This window comes from Mustelus asterias, chromosome 10 (genome assembly GCF_964213995.1).
Source record: "Mustelus asterias chromosome 10, sMusAst1.hap1.1, whole genome shotgun sequence".
Lineage (NCBI taxonomy): Eukaryota > Metazoa > Chordata > Chondrichthyes > Carcharhiniformes > Triakidae > Mustelus > Mustelus asterias.
Genome location: NC_135810.1, coordinates 105,529,213 through 105,541,860, shown reverse-complemented (window position 1 = coordinate 105,541,860; position 12,648 = coordinate 105,529,213). Strand labels below are relative to the sequence as shown.

Sequence of the window (12,648 nt, the reverse complement as noted above, 5' to 3'; positions counted from 1 at the left end):
CAAGGCAGAGTTAGACAGATATTTGAATGACAAGGGAGACAAGGGGGGCAGAGAGGAAAGTGGAGTTGAGGCCATAACCAGATCAGCCATGATCTTATTGAATGGTGGAGTAGTCTCGAGGGGCTGAATAGCCTACTGATAAGCCCTATGCCCCAATAGAATCATGGGAGTGGGTCTAGACAGTGTAGATTACGAGAAACTGCTCCCATTGGTGGAAGGATTGGGAACCAGAGGGCACAGATTGAAGGGAATTGACAAAAATGAGCAACTGCAACAGGAGGCAAAACATTTTTACACAGAGAATGGTTTAAAATCTGAAATGCATGTCCAGATAGTGTGGTGGCTGCAGGCTCAACTGAAGGTTTCACAAGGGAATTGGATCATTAACTGAAAAGGAAAAATGTACAGGGTACAGGTGAATTGCTCCTTCAGAGGGCTGGAACAAACACAATGGGATGAGTGGCCTCTTTCTGTGCGGTAACCATCCTATGAACACAGCTTAAAAGAAATGCACTGTGCAAAGTCACTTTTACAGTAAACGTGGTCCAAGAGTTTAATGTATATTTATAATTAGAGATTAATTTCACTACACTTTGAAAAACAAACTTTACTTTCACCATTAAACCCTGGTGTTGGCACACAGTGAGTATAAATTACAAAGAACAAAAAAAATTACAGCACAGGAACAGGCCCTTCGGCCCTCCAAGCCTGCACCGACCATGCTGCCCGACTTAACTAAAACCCCCTACCCTTCCCTCTGTTCCCATCCTATCCATGTATTTGTCAAGACGCCCCTTAAAAGTCACTATCGTATCTGCTTCCACTACCTCCCCTGACAACGAGTTCCAGGCACCCACCGCTCTGTGTAAAACACTTGCCTCGTACATCACCTTTAAACCTTGCCCCTCATTCCTTAAACCTATGCCCCCTATAATTGACTCTTCCACCCTGGAAAAAAGCTTCTGACTATCCACTCTGTCCATGCCCCTCATAATCTTGTAGGTCGCCCCTCCGTCGTTCCAGTGAGAACATTAATTGACAATCAAAAGATGGCAGATCAAACCTTCATCTACTAAAAATGATAGAAATGATATTGATTTGAATCCCTGCCCTTTTAGAAATGAAGCTGAAGAAATCTGCCCTTTATAGAAACATTAGAAAGAGGGGTAGGTGCCACCTGATATGACTCATTTGTACCTCAGCTCTCAACTTTCCCTTCACTGATCCCTCTTGATATCTTGTGATATCCCGACCCAACAACAACAATCTATCGACTGCGAATCTTTAAATCTCTAATTGCCTGAGCAGACACAGCTTTTGGGGATGGAACATTGTAAATTTCATAGAATCCTACAGTGCAGAAGGAGGCCATTTGGCCCATCGAGTCTGCACCGACCACAATTCCATCCAGGCCCTATCCCCATAACCCAATGTATTTACCCTAGCTAGTCCCCTGACACTAAGGGACAATTTAAAATGGCCAATCCAACTAACCTGCACATCTTTGGAATGTGGGAGGAAACCGGAGCACCCAGAGGAAACCCACGCAGACACTGGGAGAATGTGCAAACTCCAGACAAACAGTGACCCAAGCTGGGAATCGAATCCGGGTTCCTGGCACTGAGAGGCAGCAGTGCTAACCACTGTGCCAACGTGCCACCCCATTTCGACTATCTTTCTTGTGAAAAAGTCCTTCCTGATTTCACTCCCAAAGGTCCAAGCTCTGATTTTTAGATTATATTTTAATTTGTTCCATAGCATCCCTGCATTGCCGAAAGAAGCAATCCAACCCATCAAGTCAGCACCAACTCTCCAAAAGAGGACCTCACATTTTAAAAACCTTGATCATCACTTAATTTCCTATACTCAAGCCAAGTTAAAACAACCCATCCTCTCAGCTGTGGTATCATTTAGGGTAAGAAGTTTAACAACACCAGGTTAAAGTCCAACAGGTTTATTTGGTAGCAAAAGCCACACAAGCTTTCGGAGCTCCAAGTCCCTTCTTCAGGTGAGTTTAGGGGACAGAGCTGAAGATGAGCTTGTCCTGCATTTGAAGTTAGTTGTGAATTTCCCATGTTGAGGTTGTAAAAAAGGGCTGTATAGGGTATATTGCCCATGTAATATTTCATCCAGAGATTCAACTCCAAGAGATTGATTCCTTCAGCTGTTTTGAAGCAGTGAATGTAGTAACACAAGTCTGGGTCTGTGTTTCCACCACTAATGTGTAATTAGCCTTTATGGACCTAAATAATTCTGGCTTGAATGCATGTGCCTGAAACATCAACGGGGATGAAGCGGAAATGGTTGAGAGCTTCAAGTTTATAAGTATCCAGATCACCAACAACCTGTCCTGGTCCCTCCACGCTGATGCTATAGTTAAAAAAGCCCACCAACGCCTCTACTTTCTCAGGATGTTAAAGAAATTTGGCATGCCCGCTACAACTCTCACCAATTTTTACAGATGCACCATAGAAAACATCCTTTCTGGTTGTATCACAGCTTGGTATGGCTCCTGCTCTGACCAAGACCACAAGAAACTATAAAGGGTTGTGAACGTAACCCAATCCATCACGCAAACCAGCTTCCCATCCACTGAATCCGTCTACACTTCCCGCTGCCTCGGAAAGCAGCCAGCATAATTAAGGACCCCACGCACCCCGGACATGCTCTCTTCCACGATCTTCTATCAGGAAAAAGATACAAAAGTCTGAGATCACATACCAACCGACTCAAGAACAGCTTCTTCCCTGCTGTCATCAGAGTTTTGAATGGACCTACCATATATTAGGCTGATCGTTCTCTTCCCCCTATCTGCGACCGTAACACTAAATTCTGCACCCTCGCTTATCCTTCTCCGCTATGTACTCTATGAACGGCATGTTTTGTCTGTATGATGCGCAAGCAACAATACTTTTCACTGTATACCGGTACATATGACAATAAATCAAATCAAAGTTGTATATTCTGCCTGACAAAACAGGAAAATGTGGCAGTTAATCCACATAATATCCACAGCGCTGTTGCAGCCAGTGCGTTATACTATGATACAAGAGTTAGCCCTAAGGTACACTCATCCCAATCAACAAACACAGAAGGTTTGCAGGAAACAAAGTTCTCTGATGGAAACAGAACTTTCGCTGTGAACCGGAGTGAGAATTGTTGGGAAGGGGGCTCGAATTCACCTCGCTTTAATTTTCAATCTTATGCTGACTTCAGATCACCAAGATTAGAACAACAAAATGCACTTTATGTGAGAGGCTGTTCCCACTCGAGGTGAAATACCTGCAAAGCCCCAACTTAAACCCGCCAACCCCATCAGAAACAACTCTGCAATCGAGCATGAGACCACAAAACAGCCCGGCTGGCTTTCAAACCAGCAACACCCCCTGATGGAAATGTAACTGGAGTCTACAGTGGCAGAGAGTCCACACGAGAGAGCAGGGTGTACAGTGGTAACATCCCCTGGGCATTGCAACCCTCGCAGAGACAGGGATGATTCACTCTTACTGAACGATTGCAAGTAGGTTGGAGTTACCTTCGCAAACTGACATTGAACGAGGAAAATTATAAGGCAAAATAAAGCCAAAACGGTCAACAGACCACTCTGGAGAGAAGGATCAGAATTTGCCCCAGTAATCGGCACAGTTATGTCCAACATTTGCTTAAGACAATACCAAGCGGTACATACTGCATGATGCACGCGTGGAATTATTCACCAACCTGGTTGTATCAGCAGCAAACGGCAGCTGGGGAAAGTTGACGGGGGAGGCTCTCAAACTGGAAGAGGATAAACTCCTGCCAAGTTATTCCGGAGTGTCTTTTACTGTCTCACCTGCAGGGTTATCGGGGTGTGCGGAAATGTCCATGGGCTGGCTGCTTTGATGCCCTTTCCCTCTCCCCAGAATCGCCTCTCCAGATCCCGGGTTGTAAGGCAGAGACGCTCTGTGGCTGCACTGTACACGGCTTTATTCCTGTACTGTACCTGGCACCAAGCAGGGGCGGAGCCAGTCCAGCAGGCAGGGCCAGGCACACCAATATCACCGCCAGCTTGTCTTACCTGTGGGCAGGTGAGTGGGCAGGACGGGAGCTGGTGGGGGGGGGGGGGGGGGCTGGCAGATGGATCCTGAAATCGCACTTATTTATACACTATGGAAATTCAAGAATTTCTAAAATGTAAATAAGACCCCCCCCCCAAAAAGTACTTTTTTTTGCTCATGTATGAGCTTTTTTTAAGTTTATTTATTAGTGTCACGAGTAGGTTACATTAACACTGCAATGAAGTTACTGTGAAAATCCTCTAGCCGCCACACTCCGGCGCCTGTTCGGGTACACTGAAGGTAGAATTTAGCATGGCCAATGCACCTAACCAGCATATATTTCGGACTGTGGGAGGAAACCGGAGCACCTGGAGGAAACCCAAGCAGACATGGGGAGAATGTGCAGACTTCGCACAGACAGTGACCCAAGCTGGGAATTGAACCCTGGTCCCTGGCACTGTGAGGCAGCGGTTGCCAGCCACTGTGCCATCATGCTACCCTGTGCCCACTGTGCCACCATGCTGCCCTGTGCCCACTGTGCCACCATGCTGCCCTGTGCCCACTGTGCCACCATGCTGCCCTTATTACATTCAATTAGTTTCACAATCAAAAACAAAATGAGAATACAGATCCATTTATAAACGTAGAAACTAGAAGCAGGAGTAGGCCATTCGGCCCTTTGAGCCTGATCTGCCATTCATTTTGATCATGGCTGATCATCAAATTCAATATCCTGATACTGCCTTCCCCTCATATCCATTGATCCCTTTAGCCCCGAACACATTCAGGGCGGAATTTTCCCAGGACAGGACCATGCAAAGGTCCACTGACCTCGGGTGGGATTTTCTGGTCTTGGGGCGAGCACGGCCGGAAAATCCTGCCCTCATACTTGATATTGGAAGCTTCCCTAGTGTCAAGGGTAGTAGATTCATCACGAAAGTTGAAGGTGTAAATGTCTGTCACACGAATAAAACAATGTTATTTCCAAAATGTAACTCGCAATACTTTGAAAACAAAACAAAAAAATTGACATAGGAAATGCAGATACAAAGACACATTGTAACATCACGACTTATTAACAGTTGGGAAGAGGTCCCAAACAATGCTGACTGTAGGGCAGAGGATGGGCAACAAATGAAAGTGGACATAATCATTCAGAGAGAGATATACATGAACTGGAGACCTGGGAAAAGGTAGGTATGTTTGATTTGATTTGATTTATTATTGTCATATGTATTAGTATACAGTGAAAAGTATTGTTTGTTGCATGCTATATAGACAAAGCATACTGTTCATAGAGAAGGAGAGGGTGCCGAATGTGGTGTTACAGTCATAGCTAGGGTGGAGAGAAAGGTCAACGTAATGTGAGGTAGGTCCATTCAAAAGTCTGACGGCTACAGGGAAGAAGCTGTTCTTGTGTCGGTTGGTACGTGACCTCAGACTTTTGTATCTTTTTCCCGACGGAAGAAGGTGGAAGAGAGAATGTACTAAAGACTATGGAAGGAGGAAAATCCATTCAGGATGTATGGAGGGGAATAGTTTGCTGATGGGGAAAGATGGAGTGGGAGGACCTTATCAAACTATAACAGGGATCTGCCAAGCCTGTTTCGCTCTTCCTGATTGGCTGCCACCATTTAGAGTCAGGCAATTTGCTTAAATAAAACCCACTGGGCAGGGCTTTATGAGCTGGAATATGGCAATTAGGGCTTGCTGCCCTTTTCAAAACCCATCACCAGATTGGGTAGAGATTGTTCATGATCCACTCAGCTTTTCAGAGGCTATATAACTAACAGTCCTTGATTTTACTTACCTTAATGTGGATTTTTAAAAATTTAGTGGGTTGTCATAGAATCCCTACAGTGCAGAAGGAGGCCATATGGTCCATCAAGCCTGCACCAACAACAATCCCACCAAGGCCCTATTCCCATATATTTACCCTGCTAATCCCCCGACACTAAGGGGCAGTTTAGCATGGCCAATCAACCTAACCGCACATCTTTGAAGTGTGGGAGGAAACCGGAGCACCCGGAAGAAACCCACGCAGACACGGGGAGAACATGCAAACTCCACACAGACAGTGACCTGAGGCTGGAATTGAACCCAGGTCCCTGCTGCTGTGAGGCAGCAGTGCTAACCACTGTGCCACCATGCCACCCCTGTGAGTTTAACTATCATGAACCTAGAGGCTTCAAAAAGATTGTTCTTAGTGCTTAAGTCTTCTGGTGGCTAATTCCAATTCAAAAACCCATTCATTTTTTCAACTTGATAGATGTTTAAATTAACTGGGGCCATCACTGACATGGAGCCTTTGATTCTCCACACCTAGACCTGCATCAGAGTAACCACTTAAACCAAACGTTTGGGCTCTCCAGCATAGAAAAGACTATTATTCTTTCCTACTGTTTGCTATCCTTAAAGTGGATGGTTCCGCTATAACTGTGATCCAACATAAGAATGGTCCACAGTCACAAAACAAAAATATTAACCTACTGTATGAACCCTTGTTTAGTGATTGTTCATTAGATTATGAATTAAATATTGACTATAGGATAGAAATTGGTTGATGTTATTCTACAAGCACTTAAACACTCAAAAGATCCTCTCTGATATATTACTGGAGATGTTAATCCATTTAAAATAAATCAGCTTAGCTATTTAAATTAAATGGATTATTGCCTCTGTTAAATAGGAGCACACAGCAAGTTCTATTTATATAGAATGTACATGTATTAGTCTTCCTAAATAACAACAAGCATCATTTCAACTTTTTGTTTTTCATTTTGTTTCGTGTCACTGCGTAACCGAGAGAAAATGTTGAGATGTGATCCCAGTAGAATAGGTTAGATGTTAGGTCAGCTTTCAGTAGATGCTGCTGTATGCTATGCCACACAGTGATAATATGTGATTGCCTCACGCAGGGAGTTTCCATTTTGCCTATGGTGTCAGTGAGAGATACTTAATTAAGACCAAGTGCTTTTCAATAGGGAAGTCAGAGAAAAAAACATAATTAGCTGACAAATCCTGCTGGAACGGGACGCTATTAGTCCATATTCTGAACCCATTCCCCACCTATTGCATTAAACGAGATAATGGCGACACTATATAGGAAGGGGGAAATACATAAAAATGAAAGGAAAAGGGAATTTTGTACACAGGTTATGCAACTGAATTCATTAAAATGTAAAATTCAAGTAATTTGCTTATTACATCTTTCTCTAGCTTCTCTCAACTCTGCCCCCTTGAGTTCATTTGTCTGCCGCACTCTTCATCATATTCCCGAGACTGTTGACCATCCAATTTCTCTAACCTTCTAACCAGCACCCACCCGCCACCCACCGAGCAAGTTGATATTGTAAACAGTTCTCAGGCCTATCGCAGTGTGCTCCTCCATTTCAAAACCATCATCAAAATATCAAATACCATCAATCCCTCTGTCCCTGCAAACTATTACCCCACTGCCAATCTCTTTTCCCCTCCAAAGTTCTTGACTGTGTTCTGAGGAAGGTCATCAACCTGAATAGTTAACTCCGTTTCTCTTTCCAGAAACACAGCCTGACCTGCTGAGTAGTCGCCACACTCTGGCACCTGTTCAGGTACACTGAGGGAGAATTTAGCATGGCCAATGCACCTAACCAGCACGTCTTTCGGACTGTGGGAGAAAACCGGAGCACCCGGAGGAAACCCACGTAGACATGGGGAGAACATGGAGACTCCGCACAGACAGTGACCCAAGCCGGAAATCGAACCCGGGTCCCTGGCGCTGTGAGGCAGCAGTGCTAACCACGGTGCCACCATGCAGAGTGTTGTTTGCACAACATCCAATCTACGTTGGTCTGCAATGTCACACATTGGAAAGGCTGTATCCATAAAACTCAAAACTTGTCACCCAACTGTGAACCCTCGCCACCGATTGCCCTCAGCACAATCTCAGTTTGAAGTTGGCTCTTCGTTACCCCAGTGTCTTCGTTGACCCCCAAGCTGAGCTCCTGGCTCCATATCACCCCTACCACAAAGACCTACTACTCCTACCTCAGTAACATTACTAATCTCTGCCCTGGGCTCAGTCCATTTGCTGATGAAACTCTTTTCCATGACTTTTTCTAAAACCTTGATGCTTGTATCCTAGCCCTTACTAAGTTTCATTCACCCATAACTGTGTGTTCACTCACCAACATCAGTTCCAAGTCTGGAAACTTAAAATTCTTATCCAGGGGTTCAAATCCATTCATATTCTCACTCCTTCCTGAAACTGTATCCTCCTCCAGATGCACCATCAGCCTCAAACACTGCCTTCTTCAAACTTTACCCACCCATGTATCTCCCCCTTCCTTCACCCCATTGTGGGCCATGTCTTTAATCAGTTCGGCTCTCAGTCTCTCCCTAGACTTCTCTGGTTCCCCAACCTCTCCTTCTTCTCTTAACACCTTTCTGTTGGAATTAGGAAAGAAAATAGCTTCTGCAAAAACACTGGGCAAAAAATCATACACTTCATTATGTTGGGCTGATTAAATTAAGAAAATGTGCTCAAGGGTTACCAAATTAGTAACATGTCAGAGATTTTAATTTTATAAATACAAAATACAACTCAACAATACACAGATGAAGTAGCATCAATTATTTAAGCTTAAGCATGGGTCTAATACTTCTAATAGCATCAAATTAACAGAAATAGATTGTTTTGTTCATGTAAAAATGTAAACTTTTTAAGTTAAAACCAGACCATTGGAACAAACATTGCAGCATTTTCAAATATTATGCTCTGCATACCAAATGAAAGAAGCATGACACAAAACCAGGCCATTCTGCCCAAATGCTCTATGTTGGCGGTTAATGCTCCATATCAGCCTCCTCCCAGATAGCAGACATTAGCAAATAAAGCAACAAGAAGCAAACTACTTCACTCATGAAACTGATGGCCAAGTTTTATGTAGACAAAAATTCCATGGAAGGCGGCAAGAATACTTTTAACTTATGAGCGGCACAGCGGTTAGCACTGCTGCCTCACAGCGTCAGGGACCCGGGTTCGATTCCAGCCTTGGGTGACTCTCCCTGTGTCTGTGTGGGTTTCCACTTACACTCCAAGGATGTGCAGGTTAAGTGGATTGACCATGCTAAACAAGATGTGTAGGTTAGTGGGGATTAGCAGGGTGAATATGTGGGGTTACGGGGATAGGGTGTGGGTAAGATGCTCTTTCGAACAGTCTTTAGGGAAGTATATCTGCCATCCTTACCCGGTCTGGCCTACATGTGATTCTAGAGCCACAACACTGTGGTTGACTCTCAACTGCCTCGGGCGACTAGGGATAGGCAATAAACGCTGGCCGGCCAGCAATGTCCATGTCCTATGAGTGAATAAAAAAAAACAAAGTCGGTGCAAACTCGATGGACTGAATGGCCTCTTTCTGTACCCTAGGGTTTCTATGATTTTCTATGAACCCTGAACTCGTAGTTCCACATCAACTGTGTTTCAACAGTGGAAATAAATAAGGTTCACAATTTGACACGTTGAATATATACCCTCTGCTAGGGCATTTGCTGAGAATGGTGGAGGAAGATCAAAGATTATTCATAGGATCACCAGGAGGAGAGAGCTATTTTGCAAAGTTAAAGGCAAGAGATAAACTGAGCACAAAAACCTTATACTAGAGCATCTACAACTACTTGTACGAAGGGTTTAAGGCACAGGAGGATACAGAAACTTATGGTCAGGCTTATAAAGACAACAGAAAAAGTGTGCACAAAAGTGGAAGAATGAGGTTGAGTTTCGTTGCCAACTTTAAAAAAAAATTGAACCAAAGGTTTTCTATGCATTGTCTGGTTCCTGATGTTCATAATTAATTGTTGTCATCAGAGATTCTAATAAATCAAGCAACTTGCAGTAATATAACATCCTCAAAAGGAATAGGAAAAGATACTTCATAGATATTTAATCAGGCAATGTTGGACAGAACTAAATACTGACGAAAATCTGACAAAGGGTCATCCAGACTCGAAACTTTGGCTCTATTCTCTCTCCACAGATGCTCTCAGACCTGCTGAGATTTTCCAGCATTTTCTGTTTTTGTTTCAGATTCCAGCAACCGCAGCAATTTGCTTTTAAGAACATAAGAACTAGGAGCAGGAGTAGACCATCTGACCCCTCGAGCCTGCTCTGCCATTCAATAGGATCATGACTGATCTTTTCGTGGACTCAGCTCCACTTACCCGCCTGCTCACCATAACCCTTAATTCCTTTACTGTTCAAAAATGTATCTATCTTTGCCTTAAAAACATTTAACGAGGCAGCTTCAACTGCTTCACTGGGCAGGGAATTCCACAGATTCACAACCCTTTGGGTGAAGAAGTTCCACCTCAACTCAGTCCTAAATGATTAAAGAAGGACTAATGTTTGGTCAAAGTAGCACATTTTAAGGAGGTTCTTAGAAAAGAAGACTGGGAAGATAGGTTTAGGGAGGGAATTCCAGAGTTCAGGGCACGCTACAGGTGAACTATGGTGGCCAACAGTGAGATGGAGGGAGTTGGGGATAGGTAAAATGTCAGAGTTGGAGGCCAACAGTTCTCTGAGAGATGCAGGTTGGGATGTGAACCGCAGAGACTTGGATGAACTGAAGTTTATGGAGGATGGGAAGCCAGTCCGGTTGGTCGCGATTCCCGTTTTTGGCCTCCTACTTAAATTTCCCACTCCGCTACACGACTCGACTAGCATAGCAGAGCGGGAAAATCATGCCCAACTTTTCAAGTCTACCTTGTGTCAGAGCTGGAACTATAAAAATAGCAGGTTAGAAGCAAAAACAGAAGCAGAGAATGGGCGAGGGGAGGGTGGGGAGGGGGGTGGGGCAGGGAAAAAAACAAAAGGGAACGTCTATGATTGGGTGAAGACAAGAGATTAAATAGCAAAAGGAGATGGTAATGTGTTAATGGGACAAGTAAAGAAACCAAAGAGCCTTAAGGAGGTGTAATTGCAATAGAATCATCACCCAGTGCTGCTGTCCCAAAACAAAACAAAAAACAGAACAGAGGTTGTGATCTGAAATACTTCTCTCAATGTTGAGTCTGGAGGACTGTAAAATGCCCAATCCAAAGATCATATACTCTTCCTTGAGCTTAAGTTAAGCTTCGTTGAGAATGTAGGAAGACAAAGATAAAGAGGTCAGGATACGGGTGGGAACGGAGAATTAAAGCTGAATGGAGTGATCACCAAAGTAGAGGAGACTGCGCTGTGAGCAGAAAATACAGTATACAAAATTTAAACTACAAGTACACCTTCTAGGTGTGTTTGGGACCTTGTACAGCGAAAAGGGAGGAAGTAAAGAACAGGTTGTCGTACTCCTTGTGCCTGCATAGGAAAATGCATGGGAAGGGAAGGGACTGCAGAGGGTGTCTGAGGAATGGATCAGAGCGTCAAGGAGGGAGAGAGGTCATGGAGTCAGAGACGCATACAGCATAGGAAAAGGTCCTTTGGCCCATCGCGTCTGTGTCAGTCAAAGACAAACCACCCAACTATTCTAATCCCATTTTCCAGCACTTGTCCCATAGCTTTGTATGCCTTGGCATTGCAAATGCACATCTGAATACTTCTTAAATGTTATGAGGGTCTCTGGGAGGAATTTTCCCATCCCACCCGCCACAGGCATCGTGCGATGGGAAAGATGCAAAGATCTGTTGATCTCGGGCAGGATTTTCCAGTTTTGGGGTGGGCGAGGCTCGAAAATCCCATTCTCTGCCTCCACCACCCTTTCAGGCAGAGTTCCAGACTCTCACATTCCTTTGGGTGAAAATGTTCTTCCTCACATCCCCTCTAGACCTCCTGCCCCTTACCTTAAACCTATGTCCCCTAGTCATTGATTCCTCCACCAAGGGGAAAAGTTTCTTCCTGTCTACTCTATCTATGCCCTCATAATTTTCTGCATCTCAATAATGTCCCCCCTCAGTCTCCTCTGCTCCAAGAAAAACAACCCCATTTTATCCAATCTCCCTTTATGTGGGTGGCACGGTAGCACAGTGGCAAGCACTCCTGCCTCACAGCGCCAGGGACCCAGGTTTGATTCCCAGCTTGGGTCACTGTCTATGTGGAGCTTGCATGTTCTCCCCATGTCTGCGTGGGTTTCCTGCCACAGTCTGAAGGATGTGCTGGTTGGGTGCATTGACCCGAACAGGCGCTGAAGTGGGACGACTAGGGGAATTTCACACTAACGTTATTGCAATGTTAATGTAAGCCTTACTTGTGACACTAATAAACTTTAAGTCTAAAAATCTCCAGGCAAGGCAACATCCTGGTAAATCTCCTCTGCACCCTTTCCAGTGCTATCACATCCCTCCAATAATGTGGAATCCACAACTGCACACATACTCTAGCTGTGGCCCAACGTTTCATATAGTTCCAGCATAACCTTTCTGCTCTTAAAATCTATGCCCTGGCTGATATAGGCAAGTATACCATATGCCTTAACCACTTTATCCTGCTATCTTAAGAAAGTGGTGTATTTGCACACCAAGGTCCCTCTGATCCTCAATGTTTCCCAGGGTCCTACCGTCTGTCATGTATTCCCTTGTCTTATTTGTCCTGCCCAAGTACCTCACCCCACACTTATCCAGATTGAATTCCACTTGC

The 12,648-nt window shown here is 44.4% G+C and overlaps 1 protein-coding gene across 1 annotated transcript in view; it reads right to left on the bottom strand.

The window, feature by feature from the left end:
• Positions 1 to 3,947, bottom strand: part of LOC144499841 (CRACD-like protein) — a 200,891-nt gene extending 196,944 nt beyond the window's left edge. Inside the window, exon 1 of the mRNA XM_078222377.1 lies at positions 3,833 to 3,947. The gene's annotated coding sequence lies outside the window, so the exon portion shown is untranslated. The remainder of the gene's footprint in view (positions 1 to 3,832) is intronic.
• Positions 3,948 to 12,648: the final 8,701 nt, after the last annotated feature.